Source organism: Malaclemys terrapin, chromosome 25 (genome assembly GCF_027887155.1).
Source record: "Malaclemys terrapin pileata isolate rMalTer1 chromosome 25, rMalTer1.hap1, whole genome shotgun sequence".
Classification (NCBI taxonomy): Eukaryota; Metazoa; Chordata; order Testudines; family Emydidae; genus Malaclemys; species Malaclemys terrapin.
This window is the reverse complement of record NC_071529.1, coordinates 10,893,115-10,910,862: the sequence shown is the minus strand read 5'-3', so window position 1 is coordinate 10,910,862 and position 17,748 is coordinate 10,893,115.

Genomic DNA, 17,748 nt, shown 5'->3' with positions numbered 1-17,748 from the left:
GACTGCAAAAGGGGAAAGAAGGAAGGTGTGTGTGTGTGTGTGTGTGTGTGTGTGTGTGTGTGTTGGCTGTTATTTCTCTGCGTGTGTATGTGTGTTTGTGGGGAGACTGTTATTTCTGTGTGTGTGTGTGTGTGTGTGTGTGTGTGTGTGTGTGTGTTGGCTGTTATTTCTCTGCGTGTGTATGTGTGTTTGTGGGGGGGCTGTTACTTCTGTGTGTGTGTTGGCTGTTATTTTTCTGCATGTGTGTGTGTTGGCTGTTATTTCTCTGCGTGTGTATGTGTGTTTGTGGGGGGGGCTGTTACTTCTGTGTGTGTGTTGGCTGTTATTTCTCCGTGTGTGTGTGTGTGTGTGTTGGCTGTTATTTATCCGTGTGTGTGTGTGTGTGTTTGTGTGTGTTGGCTGTTATTTCTCTGCATCTCTGTCCCTGAGGGTCCTGATGCTCGAATTAACATCTGGGCCCCAGGCATCTGCGGAGTTGGATAAGAAACCGACACGAAGCATTCTCATTCCCACTCCGTAAGAAAAGGTTTGTGCGGCCCACAAACGAATACAAGGTACGGGAGTGCCGCCGCAGTGGACGCGGTCAGACCTTTCCAATGGAGAAGGAATCCTGCTTTATGCTACAGGGATTAAAATGGGGGAGTTGCGGGGGAAACGTTCCCTTAGATTGAATTACCTTTGTTTTGAGATTAAAAGACGTGTACACCCACAAAATCGGGCGCGGGATTATTGGCACGGGCAGCTCCGGAGTGCATCGCAAACGATCGCCTTTCAGAGTAGGACTCTACAAGGCGGGAGGTGGGAATCAAAATCCAGAGTCAAATTTACATTCCGATCGCTCAGTTCCTGCCCCTCCCCCCCACACACACACACTCCCCCTAGGATTCAAGGTTGGGTAATAGCTTCACAAGTGGTGTTTCATTCGAAAAGGGCCCGGGGATTTGCCACGAAGGAAAGAGTCAGCAGCGATGGGGACATGCCACCGCGTGGGACGGGTTGCTCCCAGAAGTATTGTAGCATTTGGCGACTCCGGTGCGAAATTTGGGGTTTAAATAAAGAACGGGAGCATAGAGATGTTTTTCACGATGTCTACGGCCAATAGCCTTTTGGAGGATTTGGGTGGATCCCAGGGTGAGGTGGAACCTAATGGGATTCCGATTGTGTTCCCTTTGGATTTTACAGTCCTAGGCTGGGGAAATACAATAAAAAGTGGCGAAGTGGTATTCACTTCTGACAAAGTGGGTATTCACCCACGAAAGCTTGTGCTCCAATACATCTGTTAGTCTATAACGTGCCACAGGACTCTTTGTCGCTTTTGAATAAAAAGGAAGAAAATCGGGGAAGGGAATGTTTGCCAATTTCCTTTTCTTGTTAAGAAAGAAAGAAAGAAAGAAAGAAAGAAAGAAAGAAAGAAAGAAAGAAAGAAAGAAAGCGGGACTAAACACACATGGAGTCTTCCTCCTCTGAATTCATTTCACTCCCTGATCAAGTCTCAGCCTTACGTTTGGAGAGGGGGACAAATGGGGGTGGTCTTTGGGGGGTAGAGTCCCCCAAACTGAGACAGGCCGGACGGGAGAAAGAGAGGGAAGAAGAGACAGCCCAGGACGGAGTGAGGAGCGCACGTGGAAGCCAGAATGGGGTTGAAAAACACAATTCCCAAAGCTCATCAGAGAAAGAAAACTAGAAGTCTGAATCGCTAGATTTTTCTTTCCTGATTTTGATGACTGAAACTATAACTGGTGCTGCCCTTCCAATTAGCAAAAGAGCTACCGACGTCACAACCCCACGGACCTCAACGCCTTTGCCCGCGACAAGAAATCCAATCGATTGTTTGCTCTATTGTCAAACCCTTAAATGAATTCCCAGCTAAGGAAGTGATTACTTTGAATTCAAATCACCTGAAACAGGGGGGCACTACCAGCTACTAAATATCTCTTGTTCAGCTTCCACTCAGGCAAGTCAGATGAAAAATATAATGAGCATTGAAATGATCGCTTCCAAATGAAAAGAGACCCCCCCACACACCCTTTTCCATAATTCATGCAAGATTCCATAAACCGGAGGGACGTTTGGAGCTGGAATTTACTTTGCAGAGAACTTCCCCCAAAGTAAGCAGTATGTGTATGGAATGGGCGGGGGGGATAGGCTGCCCAACAGCACAAAACTAAGCCCCCTGTTTCAGGAAGCAACGGGATTAAGTAATTTGCTGAATCGGTGCCGAAATAGGCAATAGAAATCGGTCCCGAATGTTAGTGCAATCAATGGGGCTTCCTCAGTACCCATGAGATTTCACTGAGGGGTAGAGGCAGCAGTGAGGGAGGGGGGGGGCAAGAGATTGGAAGTTATTTTGACACCCCCTCTAGCTTCAACCTGTTCCTGCATTTTCATAGAATCTCAGGGTTGGAAGGGACCTCAGGATGTCATCTAGTCCAACCCCCTGCTCAAAGCAGGACCAAACCCCAGACACATTTTTGCCCCAGATCCCTAAATGGCCCCCTCAAGGATTGAGCTCACATCCCTGGGTTTAGCAGGCCAATGCTCAAACCACTAAGCTATCCCTCTCCCCATTTTGGCAGCTGGTCTCCAGGCAACCCATGTGAGCTCATGCCAAAATATGACTGAAGTGGTGGAAGTGAACTGGATCGAACTTTAGACAAGTCCTACAAAACCTCTCACAGCAGCAGCCCAGCACTTGGTACCTGACATAACTGTGTATCTCACGCTTATCTTAATAGCACCAAGAGGCGCCAACCACGACTGGGACTCCATTAGTACTAGCCGCCATAGATACACGCGAGAGACAGCAGTCGTTCCGTTAATGCTCGCAGTTACATTTGCAACACGTTTCAGCGCTTGTATCCCTTTGATCTGAAAGAACTAGTGTTTATTGCAAGCTCTCTATGGCCTTGGCTAGAGTGGGGAAATTTGCCATGCTCCCCCCTAGCACGTTTATTAAACGTGTCCCACCCTCACACGCAATCGCTTCAGTCTTTTATGGGCCGCAGTGATTTTTGCAGAATTTCATATTGATTCGGTCCTGGTATTGCATCCGAACCAAGCCCCTGCCTCGTATTTGGAAGGTTTTCTTTGAAACGTCAAGTATAATAAACCATGGCTGCATATTGAGGAGATGTTATCAGAGAACTATCCAGGATGACTCCAAGATCTCTTCCTTGCGTGGTAGCAGCAAATTTAGATCCAATCATTTTGCATGTATCATTGGGATTATGTTTGCCAATGCCCATTATTTTGCATTTATCAACATGGAATTGCATCTGCCATCTTGTTACCCCGTCACCCAGTTTTGTGACTCTTCGCAGTTTGCTTTGGACGTCTCTATCCTGAGTAATTGTGTATTGGCAGCAGTCTTTGCCACCTCACTCGTTACCCCTTTTTCCAGATCATTTATGAACATGTTGAACAGAACGTGTGCCACTACAGATCCGTGGAGTTCCCTGCTGTTCTTTTGTAATAAAACGGGTTACACTACACCCAGGATGAGTTATTATTTCATGTAACGCAGAAAATCCTTTAAATGAAGCTGAAATAATACAGTTTTACCAAACCACACAGGGAATGTTAAACTTCAATCACCCACACACAATACCCCAATGCTGCCCTGTCTGCATCCCAACACTCCTCCCACAGGCTAACACGTTCAGAGACTTACAACCTGACCAATAGTACACCTCTCCCCTGATATAATGCGACCCAATATAACGCGAATTCGGATATAACATGGTAAAGCAGTGCTTGGGGGGATCTGCGCACTCTGGTGGATCAAAGCAAGTTCGATATAATGCGGTTTCACCTATAACACGGTAAGATTTTTGGCTCCCGAGGACAGAGTTCTATCGAGGTAGAGGTGTATTTCCCTAGATGTTTATGTTCTCTGTGTGATTCTTTGCCGGCTGCCCATCCCCCGAAGCTGGTCTTCACACCTCAGCCTCTCACCCGTTGGTAATATTTCCCCCGTCACAAATATTGCGCAAAACAAAACATGCAGTTATAATGGTTGTGTGTGTGTGGGGGGGAATTCTGTTGCTTCCAATATATTTTGTAAACAGCACCGTCAGCCTTTGAAATGGACAAATGCACATTCGACTACCATTCTGTCACTACTCCGGAAATAGTTAACATGTTCCTTCCTTCTGTCCAAGCAGCCTGTGTCTGGTTTCATTAGCCAGGGCATCAGGAGATAAGCTGGGTCTCCCAGAATAATCAGATCAGGCTTCACATCATTAATGTCCCCAGTGATTGTTGGGGTGAACAGTCCTTTCTCCATGAACTTAACTAGTATTGCGTTCCAAAAGGCCCTCGCATCATGGACCCTCCCTGACCACCCTGCATTCTGTCTTTGAACCTTTCACAGCTCCAGTCCTTGGAGACCCTGGAGAAATACACTTTTCTGTTTATAAATTATTCACCCTTGCAGTGGTGGGTGGCAGGGCAGGGACATTTGATAGACACATGGATTCTACTAATTGCCCAAATACAGTTGGGAATCCCATGGTGCAAAGCCATCAATAACATTACCCAGTTTCACGGCTTGGTTAGACAGCACCTTAGGAATGGCCTAAAAGACCTGCATGAGTATATCCCCCACTGTTCTTCTCCCCACACTGAATTGGTTGGGTATAAACTGGTAACATTCAGGAGTGATCAGCTTCCAGATGTCAGTGTCAACCCATTTCTCCGTGGATATGGGGCACCACATGTTGGTACACTGTAGTTCTGCACAGTATCAGTTCCGCACAGATCTCAAGAAAGGTAGCTTTCTCCATCCTGAAGTTCTCTCGCCGCTACGGGTCATCCCAACTCTGCAGAACAATCCTATTCCACCAAGCCACGCTGGTTTCCCCGGCCCAGAAACAGCACTGTTTTCAGCATTTGTGTAATCCTAGGTTTAGTGGGATGTGCCTGAATGATGACTGGGCACAGACATCAGAAAAGGTGCCCAAAAGCTCTCCCATAAAAGACAAAAAATTGAAGATAAATAAAGCTGCATCAGCAGGAATGAATACCATGGACCTTGAAGCCTTGCTCTACATTTGCACACCCTCTGTAGATGAGAAATTAGAGAGGAACAGCGAACAGGGGAGCTAATATTCCAAATGCCAACATTTTGAAACAACCTTAGCATTAGATTTTTTTTTTTAAGGGCATAAGTGAGAAAGCCAGACTGAAAAATTCTGGGAAAATTCAATAATTCCAGTTCCAAGGTAATGGCTTTACTGGAGCTATGCCAATTAACCCCCCGCTGAGGATCTGGCACAAATCATGGAAAGCATCACACACACTATTCGGAAAGACTGAGATTCCTAGGAGGCAGGAGGAACTGGGCTCTAGTAATAGTTTGGAAGTTGACCATGTGAGTTATTGAAATAACATGTCAAGGCCAGTCATGTTAAAGAAAAAAACCGGAATGTCTGCAACTACTAGGCCCTGAGGCCTAAAACAGCAGAAAGGGCCCCTGAATAAGGAATAGGAAAGACTAAGACCTTATCTACAGGCCTGTGTAATGATAGGAGCAAACCCATCTAGTGAAGTTGCAGCTACAAAATAAGCTAGACCAGCAAAAGGACTTGTTCTGTCAATTTTTCCCCATGGGTGCTCCAGCCCCAGAGCACCCATGGAGTCAGTGCCTATGGGTGGCCAACCTGTGGACTCCGGAGCCACATGCGGCTCTTCAGAAGTTAAGATGCGGCTCCTTGTATAGGAGCTGGCTCCGGGGCTGGAGCTACAGGCGCCAAACTTTCCAATATGCCGGGGCGTGCTCACTGCTTAACCCCTGGCTCTGCCACAGGCCCTGCCCCCACTCCACCCCTTCCCACCCCCTCCCCTGAGCCTGCCGTGCCCTCGCTCCTCCCCCTCCCCCCAGAGCCTCCTGCATGCCACAAAACAGCTGATCGGGAGGTGCGGGGAAGGAGGGAGGGGCGCTGATTGGCAGGGCTGCTGGTGGGCGGGAGGCACTGGGAGGTGGGGAGCTGACGCGGGGCGGCTGATGTATTACTGTGGCTCTTTGGCAATGTACATTGGTAAATTCTGGCTCCTTCTCAGGCTCAGGTTGGCCACCCTTGGCTAGTATATTTTGGGGCTCACTGAAATAAGAAAGGAAGGAAGGAATGGTAAGATCAAGAGTCTGTATCAGTGTGTGATAATACTTTAACCAGGGATTCCCAGAAAAATTCCCTTACCTTGTTTCCCTGTGCTCAAAGAGAAGGGCTATGGAATCAATGTCTTTGTTTTCTTATTTAAACAAAAACACTTTCTCTTAAGGATAACCATGGAGAGGTCACAGAACTGGGCATACAAACTTATATTACATGCCACTTGTTGAAAATGTTTCTATTTTGTTCCTGAAAAAAATATACAGAGCATACTGATAGGATAGCATAGCATCTCACTTTTGTGATCTGAAAATGGGAGGGCCGTGTGCGTGAAGAAGACCCTTTAGGTGAGTCTAAAGAATGAACATACATTTTTCCCAGGGAAAAAAATGGACCTTCAAGGCAATGTGATGCATACCAAAGGGGATAAAAATCATAGACGCATAGAACTATAATGCTGCACGGGCACCCAAGAGGTCATCCCGTTCATCCGTCTGCACGGAGGCAAGATTAAATATTGGTCTTCAAATTTTTAAGAGTCGCAGGAATGATGTAGACACCATGAAGACTGGTGCTATCTGAAAATAATAGATAGATTGGGGATGGGGCGAAACAGAGATCCACTTCCTGGACACTACAGTGCTAATAAGCGATGGTCACATAAACACCACCCTATACCAGAAACCTACTGACCTCTATACTGTACCTACCTACATGCCTCCAGCTTTCATCCAGACCACACCACATGATCCATTATCTACAGCCAAGCTCTAAGATATAACCGCTTTTGCTCCAACCCTTCAGACAGAGACAAACACCTACAGGATCTCTATCAAGCATTCTTACAACTACAATACCCACCTGCTGAAGTGAAGAAACAGATTGACAGAGCCAGAAGAGTACCCAGAAGTCCCCTATTACAGGACAGGCCCAACAAAGAAAGTAACGGAGCGCCACTAGCCGTCACCTTCAGCCCCCAACTAAAACCTCTCCAGCGCATCATCAAGGATCTACAACCTATCCTGAAGGACAATCCCTCACTCTCACAGACCTTGGGAGACAGGCCAGTCCTCACCTACAGACAGCTCCCCGACCTGAAGCAAATACTCACCAGCAACCACACACCACAAAACAAAAACACTAACCCAGGAACCTATCCTTGCAACAAAGCCCATTGCCAAGTCTGTCCACATGTCTATTCAGGGGACATTATCATAGGACCTAATCACATCAGCCACACTATCAGGGGCTCGTTCACCTGCACATCTACCAATGTGATATATGACATCATGTGCCAGCAATGCCCCCCCTGCCATGTACATTGGCAAAACCGGACAGTCGCTATGTAAAATAATAAATGGACACAAATCAGACGTCAAGAATTATAACATTCAAACACCTGTCCGAGAACACTTCAACCTCCCTGGTCACTCAATTACAGACCTAAAAGTCGCAATTATTCAACAAAAAACTTCAAAAACAGACTCCAACAAGAAACCGCAGGACTAGAATTAATTTGCAAACTGGACACCATTAAATTAGACTTGAATAAAGACTGGGAGGGGATGAGTCATTACACAAACTAAAAACTATTTCCCCATGTTAATTTCCCCCCTACTGTTACTCACACCTTCTTGTCAACTGTTTGAAATGGGCCACCCTGATTATCACTACAAAAGTTTTTTTTCTCCTGCTGATAATAGCCCACCTTAATCAATTAGTCTCATTAGAGTTGGTATGGCAACACACATTTTTTCATGTTCTCTCTCTCTCTATATATATATATCTTCCTACTTCATTTTCCACTGCATGCATCTGATGAAGTGGGCTTTAGCCCACAAAAACTTATGCTCAAATAAATTTGTTAGTCTCTATGGTGCCACAAGTCCTCCTCGTTCTTTTTACACCTGAACTTGCCATTCAGTTTGGTGGTGGAATTTTAACAAGAAGCACCTGAATGCCTTCCAGCCTAGCACTGGCCTTTATGGCTTTACATAAATTGTTAAACTTAACCAAGTACATCTGTTTACATATTGTTTCAAATGATTAGACCCTATATAGTTTTTTCCACACAGTTTGAATGCAGCTAATCACACACGTCAACTTGACTTTTGCTGAGAAAACTTCAGGTTTTGCTGCAAATTTTTGGTCTCTTTTTGCACTGTACCCTCTGAGTTATAGAATTGAAGTGCCTCCAACTTTGTTTTTTTCTGCTGTAGGACAGTAAAGGCATTCAAGACAGAAAAGAATCTGTCTGTGTTGAATGTTCTGATTCCTGATGTCAGATTTGTGTCCATTTATTCTTTTGCGTAGAGACTGTCTGGTTTGGCCAATGTACATGGCAGAGGGGCATTACTGGAATAAATGGACACAAATCTGACATCAGGAATCAGAACATTCAAAAACCAGTTGGAGAACACTTAAATCTCTCTGGTCACTCAATAACAGACCTAAAAGTGGCAATTCTTCAACAAAAAAACTTCAAAAACAGACTCCAATGTGAAACTGCAGAACTGGAATTAATTTGCAAACTGGACACCATCAGATTAGGCCTGAATAAAGACTGGGAGTGGTTGGGGCATTACAAAACCTAAACCTATTTTCCCCAATACTAATTTTCCCCTACTGTTACTCACACCTTCTTGTCAACTGTCTAAAATGGACCACTCTCGTTACCACTTCAAAAGTTATCTTTCCTCCCTTGGTATCCTGCTGTTAAGTGAATTGTCTCCTTAGACTGAGCTCACACTTGGTAAGGCAACTCCCATCCTTTCATGTATTCATACCTGCTCCTGTATTTTCCACTTCATGCATCTGATGAAGTGGGTTCTAGCCCACAAAAGCTTATGCCCACATAAATTTGTTAGTCTCTAAGGTGCCACAAGGACTCCTCATTGTTTTTGCTGATACGGACTAACATGGCGACCCCGCTGAAACCTGTGTCATACCGGATGATTAAAAGCAATGGAACCTAAAGCTTTCAAGTTCCAGTGTCCCATGTTTAATGGTGGGTGTTTTGAACCATTTCTGTGATGAAGGGAAAAGCATGTAATCTATTTTCGCCCTAATTTTCATATTTTACTGTATTTACTTATTTCACTTTGCAAATGTAGGTTAAATTCTGGAATAAAAATAATACAATCACTTTTCAGATGAATTCTAAGCAGGACTAATACTGATGGTGAAACTGTATGCAGAGAGAGAGAGAGTGTGTTAAGTCTCTGAGCCAGATCCTATTCCCATCTACTTTTATAGACTAAACTTTAATTTCACAGTATGGTATTTCTTCTGGACATTCTTTTGATATTGGAATCTTTCCAGATCTGAGGGCTTTTGTTCTTAACCTACCCACACCAATTTGAATAAATACTGGATTTCATGGAAATTCTGATTCTTTTACAATTATATTTTAAAGACGGGTATCAGATAATTTAATTCTAAGGGCCAATATCAACAAGTTTTAGGCCCTGATTCTGAAAGGTACTTTTTTACTTCCTTCAGTGACTAAAGTTTGACAGTTGCTTATGTACCTTGCCGAATAGCGTCTTTAAGGAGAAAAATGCCAAATCTTACGTCCAAATTGTGTCTAAAAGGAATTACTGTCAACAGCTAAATTAAATTACTATCGTTTTTCTTCTAGTACTACTTACTAGAAGATCTTCCAACATTTTAATTTGATTAAATGAACAAAACACATCTATATCTTATAACTAGTTTTCATTTTCAGCTGCTCACAATCAATTTTAAATACATATTTGTTCCTCTTGCATAGCACACAGACTTGCGTTTATGCCTGTAACAATTATTTCTCATTAAGGAAATTATCAGTGTGTTATACTACCTTTTTGCATACAACCTTAAAGCGTTTAAGATTACCAGAACTGATTTAAAAAAAAAACTGCATGTAGCAAAATAAATATTTGATGAGTTTGTTTACAGAGAGCATATCCATGGAGGTGGGGGAGAGGTTTTTCTAGCACAACTTTCTTGGTGGTTGGGACCGGTAGATTTCCTTCTAATGCAATCAATAAGACAGCAGAAGCACAAAAACAACCAATTTCACTTGTCGTTCTGTTTACACGTGTGTAATTGTATTTTATGCATCCTCTTTTTCACATGATAGCATATTTAATGTGCTAAACCAACATGCAGATGCAAACGCACCTGCAGCTGTAATGTTGGTTTTATGCAGAGTCATTGTAGCAGTGTGGGTCCCAGGATATTAGAGAGACAAGGTGGGGGAGGTAATATCTTTGTTTGGACCAACTTCTAGTAAGCTACACCACCTTGATATAGCTACTTCTTATGAACGGGTTTCATATAAGGTGGTAGGTAGAACAGCAACTAGCAACACTATAAAGGTGATACACTTAACTATTAGTAATAGACTCTACAACTATAGGCATAGAGTCAGCGTTCTGATTGGCTACCATGCTTTTGCGCCGGTGTGCACCAGCTAAGGTGTTGCAGAGAAATGCATTTTGATTCATATTTTTGTCTTCCCTATCAAGCCACTCGACACATTTCTAGAGACCACAGCATTTCTTGCCGTGGCAAGAATGGCTGTCTAACTGCACCCTGCTAGGGACACACTAATGATCCAGAAAATGCACTATTGGCTAAACATTATGCCGCAGAATGATCTAATGTTGACAAAAGATGATGATTGTGTTGTTCTCTAAGAATTAATTCGCAACAAACGCGACGAAAGGACCACCCGATCTGCCGTAGGCGTCTGAATAACTACGATCTCACTAATTTAATTTGTAGGTGGAAATAACACAATAATGAATTATTATACCACAATTAATAATTCGCTTCATAATATGAACTAATTTTCACATGAAGAACAACGAAATCTTCCCTTGAAATGTTAACCTTTCTCTGGCTATCCAGGTGCCTTTTCGACCTTAGTTTGTACAATAAGAGCAAATCCATATAACGAGTATTTTACAGACTTGGATCTTATGAAAAGAAAATCCCTATGGGAATTGTGAGGAAATGTCCCAGTGCAGAAAGCTAAAAGGATTTTTAAAAGAGTGTGGATAGTTTTTAGGTGCCACCGGACGACTCCTTGTTTTTGTGGATACAGACTAACACGGCTACCCCTCTGATACTTGATTCAAATAGAGTAATGTGTTGAGTTTTTACAACATGAAATAATGGCCTTTACCCCCCAAAACATTCTTTTTTCTTTCTTCGTGGTGTCTTTCCTGGGAATTCCTTACACTTCCAGGAGCACCTAAGGCACCAGCTATTTCTGAGGGTCTAAGTTTTAAAATGCCACTATTCAGGCTACAACTTCCAAAGAAAGCAAGTCTTATTTGCCCCGCGGAACTAATCGTATAGCCCGCCGCCGCCTTTCGCCTGTGTCGCTTTTCCCGACAAAAAAATTATTGCAGACGCAACTATCTGCAGCATAAGTAAGATGTGCTCCTGTTAACACTAGCCTCTTTCATCATTGTCTAACCTGTATCAAAGGCAGATTTAAGGGAAACGGGACTGTTTACAAGATCTGACTCTGATGCAATTGGCTGCATATTTTGGACCCAGTTCGACATCCCCGAACAACCCAGTTTCTTAGAAATAGATGCCCAAAACTGACACAGTAGATTGAAAACATCTTCTTTGGGCGAAAACGCTCATTGATTTCAATGGGAGCTTTCTACATTCCCCCTATCGGTGAATATACTGTGTCCACCATCGACCGATGAAAGAAAATGGCCGACGCCGTCTTGATTTTCATTGTGTATTTGTCAATGACTGTACATTTTAAGATGAAAAACATCCCCAATGTTTAACTGATCGCAACAAAGAAGATACACCGAGGGCAAATTTGTCCTTGAAATTAACTCGTGTCTTGCTTCTATCCGTTGCAATGCAGAATGCACACGATACGTTACAATCCTGTCTTTCATGCTTATTTTCAACACAGGATCGCCTGCACTTGGAACTAACATGTATTGAATAGTTTCAGAGTAACAGCCGTGTTAGTCTGTATCCGCAAAAAGAAGAACAGGAGTACTTGTGGCACCTTAGAGACTAAGGTGCCACAAGTACTCCTGTTCTTCTTTTTTCATGTATTGAATGTTACTTAAGAGCAACCGATTGGCGAACCATGTAGGTGTTCGAATTTGAAAACGGGGGGAAGTGACATGTATTTCATTTCAGTGTGCGGTCTGCTAAATCGGAATTGGAATCTGATCAATCCGCTTTATTTCCCCTGGATGGTACATTTTATGCCAGGAGCTTGCAGTGGTGTCATTACTTATCAATGCCAATTCAGTTTGCAAACAATATTCTAATTTCTTTGATTTCTTTTTGTTATTATCCAGCATTAACTTGGGTAGCGGTCATGGATTTGATATTCGGGGTGGAGGAAAAGAGTTGGGTTTTCTCTCTTTGCATTATAACACACTGAAAAGACATTCCCCTGTAAATGTCTTGTTATAACGTTAGTTAGTTTAGTTTCTCTGTGTTCAGATCATTACTGGAGGCAACTTTAAGCGCTTTCTTATTTAAGCTAAACTTATGGGACGATGCTCATCATCATAACACTTAAGAAAGTCAATACCGTTTTATGCTATTGCAAAATAAGTCTACGAAAAAAACTGTTTTGATCTTATTTTACTTTTGTAACTCAACTTGTAAATCGTCGAATAAAGATTTACCTTTGATTTCTCCTGACTGGGTTTGGTTGTGATTCTGTTAGGACTTGCAAAAGGGCTAAACACTCACAGAGCAGTCAGGTTTCTTCTTTAATGGTATCTCTCAAGATGCCTGTGGGGGTCAAAGGAATGTTTACAACATGGAGTCAAGTTCAATGACAAAAACCTCTGTAGCAAAAAAAAAAATCCCAACCCCGCCTCGGTGTGCTGTGGGCATGAACTTGAACAAAAGAAAGGAGCAGAAATCTAGGAATAGAGAAAATACTCTACAAAGATGTTACCCCCTAGGGAAATATTTAATTTTCTCATATCCAATAGTATCCCTGATACGTGTTAATTAGAAGAAAGAAAGAAAGAAAGAAAGAAAGAAAGAAAGAAAGAAAGAAAGAAAGAAAGAAAGAAAGAAAGAAAGAAAGAAAATAAATGCCCACGTGTGTATGCACATAACCTTTGGGAAGCACTTCCATGCAGATTTCAAAGATTTAAAATTAGAGAAGAAATTGGACCTGGGCCTTGATATATGAATGAACAGAGAACGTTCCTTACCAGATGTCTCTCTGGATTAAGAATATATATGGAGCCAATACTGCTTTCCCTTTCGCATCCAAGTCTCCCATTGTAGTTAATGGGAGTTTTGGGTGCACCAGCAAGGCGGATCTGCGCCTTCCATGGGTGGGAAAAAAAACCCCACAGAAATTAAAGTCCGCACAAGCAGCATGGCGATCCCACCATGGCATTGAGTTTGTAAAAAGCACTGAATAACCATGATGGCCACTCTCAAGGCTGTGGAAGAGACTGAAAGTAAGTGACCGTTTCAAATGTATCTGCTGGACGTTAGACGCTTTCCTACTAAAGTCATCTGGGTCTATCATCCTTCGCATGCCACTGGCCTCAGACCGATCATTCGTCCCTTTTCTTATTTCGCTTCATCGCAAGATCATTCAATAAGGAAGCGACGCATCTCTCAGTGAGAGCCCTCAACATTTGCAGGGTTGTTGTTGTTTTTTATTTTTTTTTTTTAAAGATTCCCTGAGTTTTCCAGTAACTACAGGGGAAAGGGTGTTTTTATTCTCCTCACGTGCCTTTGGAATAGAACCGGATTTTGCCTTTGATTTCAATGGAAGCAATATCGAGCCCGCGTCATCTCAGTGCGTGCTTCAAATACCGCTTCTCAGATTCTGGGATGAGAGGAATGCAGGAGAACTGTTAGCTTTTAAAACAAACAAGAATCTTGTGCAAGTTCTGGAAACTCAATAAATGAATCTCTGTCCGCTTGCCAGCATGCAGCTAGGGTCCTGTTTTTAAAAGGATCCAAGCTCGACTTTTAAAATAGCAGAACGAAACAACAACAACAATAACCGAACCACAAAATGTTTATCTGGCGTTTATCTCATTTAAAATTCACACTGAAACAAAATCCAGGGATGGGCCCTGCAAAGCCATTGCTCTCAATGCAAGGCAATTGGGTTTTTCATAAACACTTATATATTTGCGCGTTTATGTGCATATATAAAAAAATGAAACAGTGGAAAAAATATGAAACGATGCCAATAAAATGCAGGCGTTTTCTTGCTATAAAGATGGAAATTTGGTCTTTAAAAAAAATCAGTAACAATTATACTAAAGGCTTGTTTGAATGATATATACGAACACATACGTAATTACATATGTAATTATTATAGAATTATGTATTCCAGCTCAGATAATTATCTTAATTTTCACAATATCTAAATTATTTTAGCATCAATTTGATATTCTAAACTTTATTTTCGGGTTCCCACGCTCTTTTATTGAATTCAACAGCCGAGTTTATAAAACGATGCAGTTTTGGTTCAAAGAGTTGAATGAAAGGCTCTGTCGGATGTATTTCCATGAAGTGCGGTATCATTTCTTCTTTTTAAAAGAAGAAAATATTGTCACTGGTGTTTTTATCTGATTTCGGCCGGTTAAATCAGATAAAGAAAAACATAGGAAGCCGTGCTCCGTAGAAAAGAAAATATTTGAACCCGGTATTATTTGAAATATTTTCAAGAAGAGAATTATTCCACTTAAATGGCTCCGTTTTCCTGCAGCGTTAGATGAAGAATATTTTGTCTCCACTTTAAAAAATCCGGAATGTAGGTTTTGCATTTAGATTTGCAGAACTGGAATGACCCGCTTGATTTATTTTCATATTTCCTTGTCTCCTGGCTAATGTTCTCGTGTCAACCGCAAAATTCCCCAAACCAAATAAACATTTCCGGAAAAGTGAAAAGCTGTCTGGTTATACTAGTAACTGAAATACTGGTGAACTTGGGGCAGCAATGGTGCTAGATACCAGGTATCCAAGTGGATCACAAGGTACATTCTTCTCAACTCCAAAATGTGTTGTAGGAGAGATTTGTGTATACACTGAATGCTTAGGAGAATCACCCTAATTTTTTTTTCTTACTCCCCACGCGGATTTTCTTCCCAAGATTCATGTCTGGTCAACAATTAGATGACGAAACAATAATGATCTGTTTCCAAGGATTCGTAGTTCTGTGTTTGTCTTTTCTCCTGGACCCTCTTCCATTTTCCCCTCTAGAGCTGACAACTTCTTATTGTGTTTGTCTCTTTTTCTCCCTTTCATATCCCTTGATAACAATTTTGCTCGGGCGTTGTTTTGTTGGGTAGTGGTTTTGTTTTGTTTCCCCCAGCTCAGGGGATCCCGCTCACTCCGTCCCGCCGCCCCAAGTCAAAAAACCTATCTTAAAGCGTTTCTTACCTTGCATGTATATGTGTATATGAATGGGCTGGGTAGACCTAACGAACATCAATCACTCTGGCTTGTGTAGGTTTCAAGTTAAACGGGAAAAATCACCTTTGGCACCCATTTGAGAGACATCCAAAAAAGTCTTCCTTTTCGGTTTGGGGGGTGGAAGAAAGGGCATTCATTGTACCTGGAAAATTCTTTTGCACCTTTTTTTAAGTGTTTCCTTCCCCCCCTCCTTTTTTTTTTTACAAGACTTCCAAGCCTTTTTTCTGCGCTCGCCCTATAAAGATCTTCATAACTCTCACCCTACTATTTTTTTTAAAAGATCTTTTTTGAAAAATGTCCCCCCACTGCATTTTTTTCGTCTCAGTTCGAAGCGGATGTAACAGAAGATAATAAAGGAGGGGTAAATTCAGAGTGGTATATTTCAGGCGTGGAGGGTCCTGTGGCACCTTTAAGACTAACAGAAGTATTGGGAGCATAAGCTTTCGTGGGTAAGAACCTCACTTCTTCAGATGCAAGTGAAAGAAAGAAGTGAGGTTCTTACCCACGAAAGCTTATGCTCCCAATACTTCTGTTAGTCTTAAAGGTGCCACGGGACCCTCTGTTGCTTTTTACAGATTCAGACTAACACGGCTACCCCTCTGATACTTCAGGCGTGGAGCAACTCAGTTGTATAGAGTCGTGTGTGTGTGTGTGTGTGTGTGTGTGTGTGTGTGTGTGTGTGTGTGTGTGTGTGTGTGTGTGTGTGTGTGTGTGTGTGTGTAAAAAATATAAAAACTAGGATACAGAAGTCCTTGCTCAAAGATGCCTCTTCTACCGACAGTATATATGCGTGGGTGGGTTATAAACCACACAAGTTCTTGCATGAAGGAGACCCTTGTACAAAACTTATGTGTGTTATGGAATACATCAGGCATTGCTCTAAGGACCCCTCTGATACAAACAGGTAGGCAAATAGCCCATTGTTCGAAACCAAACCCTCGCCTGACCTCCACCATATTGTACCGTGCGCTTCTGCCGAATCTATTTGCATTGAATAAATTACAGCAACCAGTTCATTAAATCACTATGCTTGTCTCGCCAACTGAGATCTCAGACTAGATATAAAAGCGAATATACCTGAATGCAAATTTCGGAAGATTTCTAGCGCTCTCCATGCCCCAGAAGTACAGAAATGATTGAACCCATTCTGCGCTTAGAATGGATCCTAAATCAAATATTAATGAAGCCGGGGATAATGCTAATGTGATTTATTGCATTATTGCTCACGGTGTTTTGGTTTGTTTATTTTAGATTCCGGGGGGGGGGGTAGGAAATATATGATCAATGGGTTTAATCCTGTAATATACCTAGAAGAAACCTTCAGGATATGCATCTCTTTCCAAACATACATAAAAGTCTCGATTTCTTCTAGTTAATTGATTAGCCAAGACCGATTCCAGACGCCAGAAGACCAGACAAAAAAATGGGGTTTCTAAATTTAACTCACAGGGGCCAGTAATTTGGTTTGTTGATTCTCTGAACCCCATTGTTTCAAGGTATTCTAAATATAATTCCCAGCCCATTGTTTGTCTCTAGAATGTCAACGGCACCCAACGCATTAGCTGGAAGAAAGCGGATTGCACAAATGTGGCTCAGAACCATGCCTGTATACTAGCTTCCATCAAATGCATTTTCTGCCTTATTCTTTACTTTTTTCTTCTGTCTGTCTTGCAAGCCAGTCAGCAATTATTTTTCTTGTGCAACCCCGCTTCTGCCCTGCCCAGAAATCGCTCTGCGTGACCTGCTCGCTTGTGATGTTTTGTAAGTAACAAAGGAAAATGCTGGTAAATTGGGATTAAATTCATTCGCTTCAGAGAGACAAAATAAACCACCATGAAGCCCATATCCTGATGGCTGCACTGCATTCTCCAGTAAATCAGATTCTGATCTCATCCGGAGTTATTCCGGATGTACATCTGGGTAACTCAGAATCTGGACCGAGGCTAGCAGCAAAGCACTTCGGATTCCAGTGTCAATGGAATCCAGTGTCAACAGAGCCCTAGTGTCAATATTTCAGCTACCAAGTTAGAGATCTGCTTGGCCTGCTCATTCATCGCTCTGGAAATGGGCTGATGTTTAAACACTTACTTCTATCTCTATCCTGATATACCAGGGGAGAGAGAGAGAGAGAGATGTTCTGTATTTGTGTGTAGGTATTTGTTTTGTATATGCCCGTGTATCTTTTTAGGTC